The following is a 12624-nucleotide window of genomic DNA, read 5'->3' on the forward strand; positions in this document are numbered from 1 at the left end:
TCCTTGAGCCCTGACACCCTGATCTTTAAAAATCCAATTGTATCAAAGCTCTTTAAAAATTTTTACAAATTCAATTTTTAAGCCAGGAGAACTATGTAAAGAAAATTCTCTCCTGAGCTTATTTGACAGGTATACTTTGGTGATCTGTTGTTGTGACAGGAATGTCTTGTAAATGTAGCAAGTGGATGAAGCAGGAGCTTCCAATTGGTTGGTCCGTATCAGTCAGAGGGTCTTGAAATCTTTATTACTCACCAAGGCTATTTTTGAGAGCTCACCTTCCCTTCTGTGAGGAGGGAATCTGAAACTGAGTCGGTAGCTAAGGGAAATCCCTCACTTGCTGCCCTGGCCCCTATCTGGTAACCAAACACGGGCAACAGTCTCCTCTCCCACCCATCCCACCATTAGACTGCAAACCAAGGTAAGGACTACATCTTCTAGGAAATGGGGAGCTCTTGAAGAGTTTTATGAAAAGTTATCGTAAGGCATATTCTTCCATCTGCAGGGTTAGGAGAAAATTAGAGAGAAATAGAACTAGAATCAGGATGATTTACTAAAAAGCTGTTACAATAAGCTAGGCTAGAAGTAATAAGGGCTATATCAGTCAGGGTTCAACCAGGGAAAGAGAAGCCATTCCAGTTGTTTTTTTAGAGGATAAATGTAATGCAGGGAACTAGTTACATAGGAGATAGAATTACTGATAAGCCAAATTGCATAAGATGAGTCAACCCAGAGATAAGTAACAGCAGGAAATCACTACCAGTCCTTGGCTGGAGAGACAAAGAATGGAGCCAGGGTTTCCAGAATCCTGGGACAGGGTCACGTGGTGGAAACTGGGATCATGGAGTGTCTGTTGGTGGGAAATGGAATCACAGGGGAGATGGACGCAGTTTAAGGCAGAGGGAAGAACAAAATATATACCCTCCTGGTTTCCCCCTTCCTCTCACCCTCCAATCTCCCTCCAGGAGGCACAAGAGGTTAGAAAATGCAGCCTGAAAAACAGAGTTGAGCAGAGAAAGGTGATGAATACCTCCGAGGGCAAATGGACCAGCATAAGGGCCTATATCAAGATGGTGGCAGTGGAGATGGAGATGAAAAGATGGAGTTAGAAGTTATTTAGAAGTGAAATAGGTGGAGCGGTGAGCATTTATTTCCAATTCTGATGACTGCTGGATTAATCATGGTACTCTTGTGTGGGAGTGTAGGAGATGAGGCTGGTTTGGGTCTTATTGAGGCTGAGATGCCTGTTAGGCCTCCAGGTAGAGGGACCTGGGAAACAACCATATACTCAGCTCAGAAGCTCAGGAGAGAGACGAGGCTGGAGAGAGAGAATGAATAATATTAGCCAGGGAGTGTATGACGACAGAGAGGAGAAGCTGGGAGGGTTTGGGGCACAATCCTGAGGAGCACCCACACTTAATGGTTGGACAGAGAAAACTGAGGGGGATTAGCCAGTAATGAGAAGAGAGTCAGAAGAAAGTGATCTGTGAGAACATAGAGAAAAGAGTATTTCATGAAGGAAGGTTCTAGGTTTTCTATCTCAGTGACTTTGGACAAACCCAGTGCTCTCTTCTCCTATATTCCCTTTCTCCCTACCACCAGCCTCTGCTTGTCTCTACCCTGGTAGTGCCAGGCTTTACAAAGCCTTCAGCTTAAGAGCTTGTAAGCCTTGCTGCCACTATGGAGAGTGTCAAACAACAAAAACTGAGCACCACTCCTCCTCTGTGCCAAGCAGCATGCTGGGTAACGTTAGGGGCCACCAAAATGGTTCTAAAGCAGTCATAGCCTTCTGAGATCCTGTCTGGTGGGCTAAGTGAAGTATCCGCATGCTGAGAGCTATGCTTACACAGAATCACATCCTGTAGGCCAGAGCATAAGAAGACAGATATGTGAGGCCTCAGAAGGAGCTGGAGACGGGCAGGTTTCTCCCAGTAGGTGCATCTCAGACAGTGCTAAAGAAAGATGAGTCTGAGAGAGGAGGATGGAAGTGTTACAAAGAAAGCCCTGGAGGCATGGATGACAGGGAGAAATAGGGCCCGAGCTGGAGCTGGAGCAAGGGATTCAAGCCAGGGCAAGTTGAAGACCAGAAAGTAGGAGCAGATGGCTAGGACTGAGAATGGGATATGAGGATCTGAAGGTAAGAGGCCAACTGGCCTGCCCTTCTTGCATCATGGCCTGGTGTGCTGAGCATTTCCACATGTGCTATTCTGCTAGAGCCACATGCCAACCCTAAGCTCCTAGCATCCTAGCTAAAGCAGCCCCCCACCCCCAGCACTTCCCACCACTTTTCCTAGTGAATCTCCTTTGTAGCACTCAGCAAGCAATGAATAATCTACTTTGGTCATTTATTTATGTATTCTAACCTTCCACCCTCAATAGACTATGAGCTCCTTGAGACTTTATGTAACTGTCCCCTAGTGCTTGGAACAATCTAGCACAAAATCGGTGTGCACTAAACATATGTTGACTGACTGAAGTTTAGAAAGGATTTGCAGGGTAGTCCACACTATATAGCTGGGAAACCAAGGCCCAGAAAGATGAGGTGGCTATGGCAAGGCTGCATAGGCAGCAAGGGACCAAGCTGGAACTGGAATCAATCGAGGTATTCTGATTCTCATTTTGCCCCATCACCATGATGCCACAATTGCTTCTTCACTCCTGACAGGAGACTCCAGGCCACCCAGAGAGGGAGGCTCATGTGCAGTGGCAGGAGCCCAGGCTTTGGAATCCAAGTTATGGTTCCAATCCTGGCTTTACTCCTTACTGTCTGTGTGACTTGCAGCAAGTTACTTCACTTTTCTGAGCCTCTATTCCTGAGCATGGTAACCTGGACTTCTCAAAACTTTTGGGAAGACTCATGAAGTCCACAGAAACATACTGAGAAGAGGGCCCAGCCTCCTAGCTTGTGGCTTTTGGTGGTAAGGAAAGATGAGTCTGAGAGAGGAGGATGGAAGTGCTATGAATAAATCCCCAGAGGCATAGAAGGCAGAGAAAACCGGGCCTGGGCTGGAGCAGGAGTGACGGATTCAAGCCGAGTCAGTGAGAGGCCAGAGGCAGGAGAAGCGATGAGCGGGGCTCTCCATCAGGAAGACAAAGGCTGATCCTAGGACTTCTCAGGGTATTCCCCCTCCAGTCATCTGGGGGTCTGTGAGACCACAAGGTCCTCTGCCTGGCCACTGAACTGTAGTAACCAGTGGCACTGACCCTGCAGGGGTGGAGAGAGGCTGGCAGGACAATCCACATGGCCTATGCAGACAGAGGGAGGGGCAATGAAAGAATAGTGGCACACTCTCAGAGGCACACATAGGCAGGTGAAACCACAGGGAACAGCCACATTTTCCCTGGATGATCCCAAGCCTGCCAGGCAATAGCAGCTCAGCTCTGCCATTGATGAATTTGCTTGTGATCTTGGACAAGATCCTGTTGTCTCTGGTCTTCAGTTTCCTCCATAGAATGAGGACCTCAAAGGTTCTTGCTGGTTCTGCCAGCTATTCTACTTGGCAGTAACAGATATTCCTTGCTCTGTACAGTGTTCTTTGTAAAGAACACGGGATACTCACAGCTGCTCAGGAGCAGGGCTCTGGCTGGCCCAACTGAGCCAGTATGCCAGTTGTGGAAAAGGTTTCACAGGGCAGTGGAAACATCAAAAGCCACTTACCCTGGGCAAGACACTTTACCAAGTAGAACTCCAGGATTCTGACTTCCAAAAATGGAAATAAGAGCCTCCTTTTGCCTTTCTTCCAATACTATATATTAAAGAGCTGGGGAAACCATAACATGTTAGCTTCAATGTCTTAGTCCCTCCTTGGGGACTCAGTTTCTAGCAGAAAAATGGAAAGAGAGCAAGCTGTTAGACTGTCATCTATAAGTGCCTCACCATATTGTGTTCCTAATCCCCATGGTGCCGAGAGGATCACTATGGCTGAGCTGCAATGTGGCAGGAGCATGAGACTCTTGCATTTGGCAGCGGGCTTAGGGGCTGCTGGAAAAGAGAGTGCCAGAGAAACTAGTGGAAAAATATCTTCCTCACCAGGCTTACCAAGAGTTTTCTCTGCAACACCCCAGTGCTCAGAGTGTGACTACAAGATGTCAGCCTGTCACTTGTGGTTCCCATGTGGCACTTGGGTGAGGAAATAAAAGGTTACTGCCTTTGCTCTTGATGTGCCTTCTTCAGGAAACCTTTAGGACCAAAGTCCAGATGTCTGGTGTATAAAGCAGACTAGATATTCTGCCTTAGTCAGGAAGCAGTACTTGGGTCATGCTAAGGAAGCAGCTGGGAGTTGGGCAAGGTTGAAATTCCTGGATCATAACTGCAGAAGGGATGAGTCACTCATCTGAGCCAGGGAGGCCAGGAAGGCAGAGCCAGACTTGGAGGCAGGCAGTGCACAAGAAAGGGAGGGACGTCCTGTGACCAGGCCAGCAAGCTGGCCTTCTATGACACTACCGATCTGGTTTTCTTCCTGGATACTGCCTGTGTGTGAGAATAACTGCCCCTCTCTGTGCTTACCTGCCTCTGTTGTAAGGGAAAGTGTTCATGGTTGGCAGATGCTCACTTCAGCTCAACGCAGGTCACTTTTACTGAAGGGATGGTTTGACAGCAAAATAATAGGAATAAACTTTTGGGGATGATGAGTATATTTTGCACCTTCACTGTGGTTGTGGTTTCTTGGAACTATATATTTTTCAAAACTCTGCATTGTTTCTCAGTGTTTCAGAGAAAAAGTAAGCAGAAAACCAGGAAGGATACACGTGACCTGAGCAGCACCATTAACTACTCTGACCTAATTAAAATTAAAAAAAAAAAAAACGCATCCAACAATAGCAGAATAAGCATTCCTCTTCAGTGTGCATGAAATATTTACCAAGATACATGGTATTCTAGGCCATCAAACAAACCTTACAAATTGAAAAGAATAGAAATAATATAAAGCATCTTCTTAGACCATAATGTAATTAAGCTCAAAATCAAACACCATGATGTCTGAAAAATGCCCAAATATTGGAAATTTTAAAATATGCTCCTAAATACCCTATGAGCCAAAGAGGGAGTCTTAGGAGAATTTTAAAAATACATTAAGTCAAATGAAAATAAAATTATATGTACAGAAATTTGTGGGATTCAGCTAAATTATTTCCTTGAGGGAAATTTATAGCATATTTTAAATGTTTATATTAGAAAATAATATCTAAAATCAATAACCAAAACTTCCACCCTAGGAAACCAAAGAAAGAAGAGCAAGTTGAATTTAAAGAAGGATCCCCCCTTCCCAAACTCCCACCTCTTCCCTCCTTCCTCCCTCCCCACCATCAGAGAGCACACAGACCCACACATCGTTTTACAACAGGTTTATTTTATTTTGATCACCATGGGATATACCCTGTGGGGTATAAAATGTACTCTAGACCCTGTTGGCTATTTATCTGGGGCTAGACCTCTGGAGACCTCTCAGCTTGCCCTGAAATTACTGACTGCTCAGGGAGACACTGAAGAAGGTAGAGGTCTCCTCACTGTTTTGGTCCAGCTGTGGCTCATTTTGATGGAGTTCCTCGTTCAGCTGGTCACAATGGCAGGATACTGTTGGCCCACTCCCTTCCTCAGGTTTTCCTGAAGCAGTGGTCTTTTTGGGAGAGACGTTTTTCCTGGAACTTCCTTGAAGGGTTCCTTTTCCCTTCCTAGCTGTTTTGGGAATCTGGAACGACAACAGGGAGATCTCAGAAGGGCATTGGTTTGGGGAAAGAGGATGGAGGAGGGGCGGGAGCCGGGGCTTCATGAGAAAGGCATGGGCTGAGGTGAGGGTTGTGCTAGGTGAGGACAGGGTAGGGGTCTTGGGAGGTAAGAGTCAGGGTCAAGAAAGGGAGGAGCCTAGGTGGTTCATTTATCTTGATAGGGCTTCTGGATCTGGGTTGAGAGGGGGCCTTCCTCTTCCTCGCCATTTTGGTGATGGCTGGTGATTGTTCCAAAACTGGGCTGGAGGCTGGTCGTTTCCTGGTCATCTTCGCCAGTGTCTCTCAATTGTCTATTCCAGGCTGCCTGGTCTCCCTATACATACCCCTCCTAGGACAATGACGAACGAGACCCCTGAGCTTTGATTGGTCAGCAAGCTACTACCTAGCCAATGGTTGCCCTGTTGTGGAGAAGGTCTTAGATATCACAAACCACCTTCAGGACATTGTCATGAGAGGGAGGGGCGAGGAGAGAGGAGGAGAGAAGGAAAGATGAGGAGGGGACGGGAGGATGAGGAGGAAGCCAGAGTGGTCTGGTTGAAGAAAAGAGGGGCATTTCTTTAGAACTGCTGAAGAGCTTTCCCAGATAGTGCTGCTCCTTTCCTCCCATGTTCAACTGGGGTGGGTCACATGGCAGGGAGAGAGTATTTCCTCCAAGCTTTTCCCCCAGGTCACTCCATTTCAACGCTTCTTTCTGTTTTCTCCTGCCATTCACTATTATCTAGTTTTTAAAAAATTATTATTATTATTGTATTTTACCAGAAATCTCTCCAAGATAATCTGGCTGTATTTAAGTCTATGTGTAGATGTGAATCACCCTACTTCCCTCCTAAAAATTTCTCTTATACATCTTGAAGACCACTCACTTGGCTACTACCAGGAAACTTTTCCATCTTACTTCCTTTTCCCAGTGTCCACAGAAGTCTCCTGGGGTTTCAGTTTTCCCCAGTCTGAAATCACTGCTTTCAGGCTGTCAAACTTCAGTGAATACACTTCCTCCATTGGACATCTTATGAATCTTGTTTCAACTGTGGGGTCATGCTCATCTCAGCAGGTGTAGTACCTATACTTGGATTTTAACAGTGTAGGGTGAATGAGGCAGATTTTCACATGTCAGAAATCATGCAGGATGTTTGCATTGTAGAAAAATACAACCCAAGACTGATGAGTTCATGGAACAGGGTAGTGTTGAGTAGAATAGATCAACACTGTGCCTGTGGTTCTGTCCAGTGTAATAAGTTTTTTTTTTTTTTTTTTTTTTCAAAAAAGGCCTTCAGATTGGAAAAAGACAAGTAGAATTGTCTTTATTTACAGAAAATAAGAGCATATGCAGACAATTCTATCAATCTTAAAAATGCTTCCAGAACTAATAAGAGTTTAGCAATGGCACTGGATATAGATCATTATACCTGTATTTTTATACTAGCAATGAGCAATTGGCAATTGAGACAAAACAATGCAATTTAAAATAAATATTAAATGGATAAATATGACAGAAGATGTGTAAGATCTGTCCACTGAAAACTATAAAACACTACAGAGATAAATTTAATGAGAAACTAAGTAAATAGAGATATAAACTTTATTCATTAGTCAAAAGACTGAATATTAAGATGTCATTTTCCCTCAAGGTTTTTGAAAGATTCAGTGCAATCCAAATCCAAATTCCAGAAATGTTTAAATAGAAATTGGGAGGCTGACTCTAACATTCATATAGAAGTGCAAAGGCCCTAGAATAGCCAAAGAAAACTTTAAAAAACAGAACAAAGTTGGAGGGGTTACCCTACTTCATTTCAAGGCTTATAAACTAACAATGATCAGTATAGTGTGGAACTGTCATAATTACAGCAATATATCAACAGAAGAGAATAAACTCCAGGAATGAATCCACATGTATATGCATCTATAGATAACTAATTATTGATAAAGATGCAAATGAAGATTAGAGGGGAGAAATGATAGTGTATTCAACAATTGGGTCTGGAACAATTGGATATCCATATGCAAAACCAGATTTCAATCCATACTTTATCTATCTATCTATCTATCTATCTAATCTATCTAAAAAGGGAGAGAGAAAGATAAAGGTATTTTAAGGAATTGTCTCAGGTGATTATGGGGTCTGATACATCCAAAATCTACAGGACAGGCCAGCAGGCTAGAAACTGACAGTGTTTTTATATTCCAATCTTGTGGTAGAATTCCTTCTCCAGGACACCTTGGTCTTTTAAGACCTTCAACTGATTGTATGAGGCACACCCACATTATGGAGGTAAACTGCTTTACTTAAAATCAACTGATTTTAAATGCTGATCACATCTACAAAATACCTTCACAGAAACATCTAGACTAGCGTTTGGCCACACAACTGAGTACTACAGTCTAGACAAGTTGACCCATAAAACTAACCATTGCACATGCCTTGCCCCATATAAAAGTGTAACTCAAAATGAATCATAGCCCTAAATGTCAAGAATGCTTTTTTTCCCTAGAAGAAAACAAAAGAAAAACTTGTTACCTGGGGTTGTGTCTTAGTTAGCTTTGACTTCCATAATAAAATGCCATGGATTGTGTAGCTGAAACAACAGAAATTTATTTTTTTTTCACAGTTTTGGAGACTAAAAGTCACAGATAAAGGACTGGAGGCTGTAGTTTCTTATTCCTGGCTTGTAGATGACCCTTTCTCATCGTGTCCATTCTTGGCATTTCTTCTGTGTATGTGCATGGAGAGAGGGAGGGTGGAAGGGTGAGAGAGAGAGAGAGTTCTCATTTAAGCATAAGAGTGCTTTCTTGTGTCCCTTCTCATAAGCACACTAATCCTATGGGATCAAGGCCCCACCATTATGACCTCTTTTAACATTAATTACTTCCTTAGAGGCCCCACCTCCAAATACAGACATACTGGGGCCGAAAGCTTCAAAATATGAATTTGGCAGAGGACATAAGCATTAGCAAAGAATAGACACATAGATTAATAAAACAGGATAGGGCTCAGAAATAGACCTGCACACATATAGTCAGGTGATTTACAACAAAGGCAATAATGGTAAAAGTATAGTTTTTCCAACAAATGGTGCCTGAACAATTGGACATCTATACACACATAATAATAACCTAGACATATCCTTACATATTTCAAAAAAAACTAACTCAAAGCACATCATAGACCTAATGCAAAATGCAAAATCCATACAACTTGTATAAGAAAACGTAAGAGTAAATCTACATAATTTTCAATTTGGTGGTGAGTTTTTAAATTCAACACCAAAAGCATCATCAATGAAAGAAAAATTTGCCAAGTTGGACTTTATTAAAATAAAAATAGTATGCCCTTCAAAAGACAGTGTGAATAGAATAAAAACAGAAGCTACAGACTAGGAGAAAACATCTGTAGTGTACATATGTGATAAATAACTTGTCTCTACAATATACACCAATTCTTAAAACTAGACGATAGAAATAAATGAAAATAGTCAAAGATCTGAACAGACACTACACCAAAGAAGATATACAGATGGCAAATAAGCATAATAAAAGTGCTGAACGTCCTTTGTCATTACAGAAGTGTGCACTAAGATGAGGTATCACTACACACCTAATTAGAATGTCTACAATAATAATAAAAGAAGACCATGAAGATATGGAGCAAAGGAAACTCTCATTCATTGATGGTGAAAATGCAAAATGGTACAGGCACTTTGGAAGACAGTTTGGCATTTTCTTAAAAAACTGAACATAGTCTTAAGATAAGATTCAGCAATCCTACTCCTAGGTATTTACCCAACTAATTTGGAAACTTACATCTACATAAGAAATTGTGTAATAATGTACACAATAGCTTATTTCATAATCACCAAAAACAGAGGCATCCAAGATGTATTTCATTTGGTGAATGGATTAAAAAACACATAGATTAAAAAAACAGAATAGAGCCCCAAAATAGACCTGCACACATATAATCAAGTGATTTATAACAAAGGCAATAAAGGTGAAAGTATAGTTGTTCCAACAAATGGTACAGGAACAACTGGGCATCTAAACAATAATAATAATAATAACCTAGACAAATCCTTAGGTATTTCACAAAATTAACTCAAAATACATCATAGACCTAATGCAAAATGCAAACACTATACAACTTGTATAAGAAAACATACGATAAAATTTACGTAACTTTGTTTGTTAAAGAGCTTTTAAATTAAACACCAAAAGCAAAAGTAGCAGTGAGCACACCTAGCACCCAGAAGTAGATTTCTAGAACCATTTCCCACTAAAAGGAACCAGATATTTGGAGAAATGGCTTATTTACGACTGGGGCAGGGCATAAACCTGATGAGCCTGGGCCATTTTGTAGCCCTAGAAATTAAGGGCTAGAGAATATGATAAAGGACATCACAGTGTTGCAAATCCAGACTGTGGAAAACTGGAAAGAACATAAGATCTGTTTCTTTCCAACAACAATGAAGCAATGGCAAGAAAACAGATCATGTGGAGGGGACCTACAGGTGAGAGGAGATTTAATTACAAATATCACTGTGTAATACTATTTTTGGGTACTCATCCAAATAAACAAATTTTTATAAAGTATAAGTCTTCTAGATAAGTGCATAAAACAGTTGAACATTTCATAATCATTTGTGTTTTTTTTAGAAATGAGAGTTGTATTGGGTTTTTATTTGTAGTGATTGTGACCCAGAGGTCACTACAATCACAGGTGCTGCAGCCACCCAGGGAATACCTCGCCTGGTACCTGCAGCCATTCTCTGCGAGGGGTACAGCTGGGTACAATGTCCTTATCTTTTAAAAATGAATATTGAATTATTTAGGGATGAAACGGTATGCTGTCTTTGATCTGCTCCACATTATTCCAGCAGCTGAGATGCAGGTAGGTGAGTGTCTAACTGGAACCAGATTTGCCATGTATTTAAGGTTGTTGATGCTGAGTGTCAGGTATGCTGGGTTCATTATGTTAGTCTCTCTATTATTCTATATGTGTGAGGCTTCCCTGATAAAAAAAGTTTTTTATCGTAAATATCATGCCATTAAAAATGAAATCCTAAGTGAAACTACTTTGTAGAAATAAAATAAATAAATGACCAAATTGATCCAAAAAGAAAAGTTCAATTAAATGACACAAACTGAAACTATACAATATTCAAAGCTCAAGCCACCCTCAAACGTCCCAGGTTAGTCAGTTTTGGAGGCTGATTCCACCAAATGATCAAGGAAAACTAACCATCATCTTACCTCAACTCTTCCAAACCACGCAAAATATAGACAATTTTTCAATTCATTCTCCCAGATTAACCCTCCTGGATTCAAAAATCAGATGAGGACCACCCCCCACTCCCGATGGAAAAAAACACATAAACAAGCTCTCTTACATAGCAGCAAATATCTTATGTAAATTAGTAGAATATTATATGAGCAAACAAGCTCTGCTCAAGGAAAGGAAATATGATTTAACATTAGAAAAAAAGTTTCATTGTAATTTTTTACATACAAAATAGAGGAGAAAAAATTTATCACATCAATGGGTACAGGAAAAGCTTTTGGAAGAAATTCAATATGAGTTCATGGTAAAAATATTTAGTTAACCTATATTGAAAGAGAACATACATTTCCTAAAATCAACAGCAAACAAATTTGAAAAGTTCAAAGAATTATCATTAAAGGCAGGAACAAGAAGTAGATGTAGGCTATTATCTCTACGTTTTAAATCATCATTGAAACACAAAGTCAGAGCTATAAGTATCATAATAAATAAGAGACGTGAATATAGGAAAAATACATAACGTTTAGTGATAATACCCTTATCATTCTTGAAAATTCAAAGAAAAAGGCATATGGAATATTCAAGTCAATGGGTTTTCAGAATGAGGTGTACAACAGATTACTATAGCAAAATCAAACTCTCTGCCACACAATAGCAATAACTATTAGAGTTAATTAATTTCCATTAATTAGAACAATTAGTAGAAAATGTGCCATTTGCAATAGCAATAAAATCCAAGAATTACCAAAAAAGAAGCCTAAGAAAAATGTGTAAGGTCTCTCTAGAGGAAACTATCGAAGTATACTGATAGATTCAGGTAAAAGGAGTTTGAAATAAGTAAAGGAGCATAACATATTCATTGATCAGGAGCAGAACATTGTAAAAATGTCAATTCTGCTTAAATTATTTACAATTTAGTGTCTTACCTGTAGCTGCCAAAATTACAGTCAAACTTAGGCTGCTGTTCTCTGGTTCCCAAATCAACTCTGGAAAATTATAGAAGAGAAAAAGAAAGAAAGAAAAAACAACAATATCAGCAATAAAATCTAAGCAACAAAACACAGAAAGTCCTGGGTGAGACTGAGGACTGTGTTGAACTGGTACTTATTATGTTTGGGGAGGTGTCGATTGGAGGGGGGGTTGGCTGCAGGGATGTTGAAGTCTATAGCCTGCCTAGACGTCAGATGACAGAATGAATAGGATGAACATTTTAAAATTTCCACCTCACTGCACTGCACAATCTGAGGCAGCACCTCAAAACACGATTCCAGTAACCCTAGGGTAATAGGACAGCAGGAAAATTGGGTTGGTTAAGGCAGTATGGTTCCAGAGATCTGCTAATTACAACCTGAAACCAACTTAGTGGGTGAAAACTGGCATTATTATTATTATTATTATTTTGAGACTGTAGCCCGGGCTGGAGTGCAATGACTCGATCTTGGCTTACTGCAACCTCCGCCTACCAGGTTCAAGTGATTCTTCTGCCTCAGCCTCCCAAGTAGCTGGGATTACAGGTGCCCACCACCACGCCCAGCTAATTTTTTAATTTTTGTTGTATTTTTAGTGAAGACAGGGTTTCACCCTATTGGCCAGGCTGGTCTCGAAAAGAATTATTTTAACAGAACATA

At 41.0% G+C, this 12624-nt stretch overlaps 1 long non-coding RNA gene across 1 annotated transcript; it reads right to left on the bottom strand.

Annotated features, from left to right (window-relative positions):
- Positions 1–5331: 5331 nt before the first annotated feature.
- On the bottom strand, positions 5332–12349 carry LOC115833326. Its single transcript, XR_004028774.1, has 2 exons — positions 11923–12349; positions 5332–5687 (listed from the first exon to the last, which is right to left on the bottom strand). It is a non-coding gene; the product is annotated as an uncharacterized LOC115833326 (long non-coding RNA).
- Between the last annotated feature and the right edge of the window lie 275 nt (positions 12350–12624).

This window comes from Nomascus leucogenys, chromosome X (assembly GCF_006542625.1).
Source record: "Nomascus leucogenys isolate Asia chromosome X, Asia_NLE_v1, whole genome shotgun sequence".
Lineage (NCBI taxonomy): Eukaryota > Metazoa > Chordata > Mammalia > Primates > Hylobatidae > Nomascus > Nomascus leucogenys.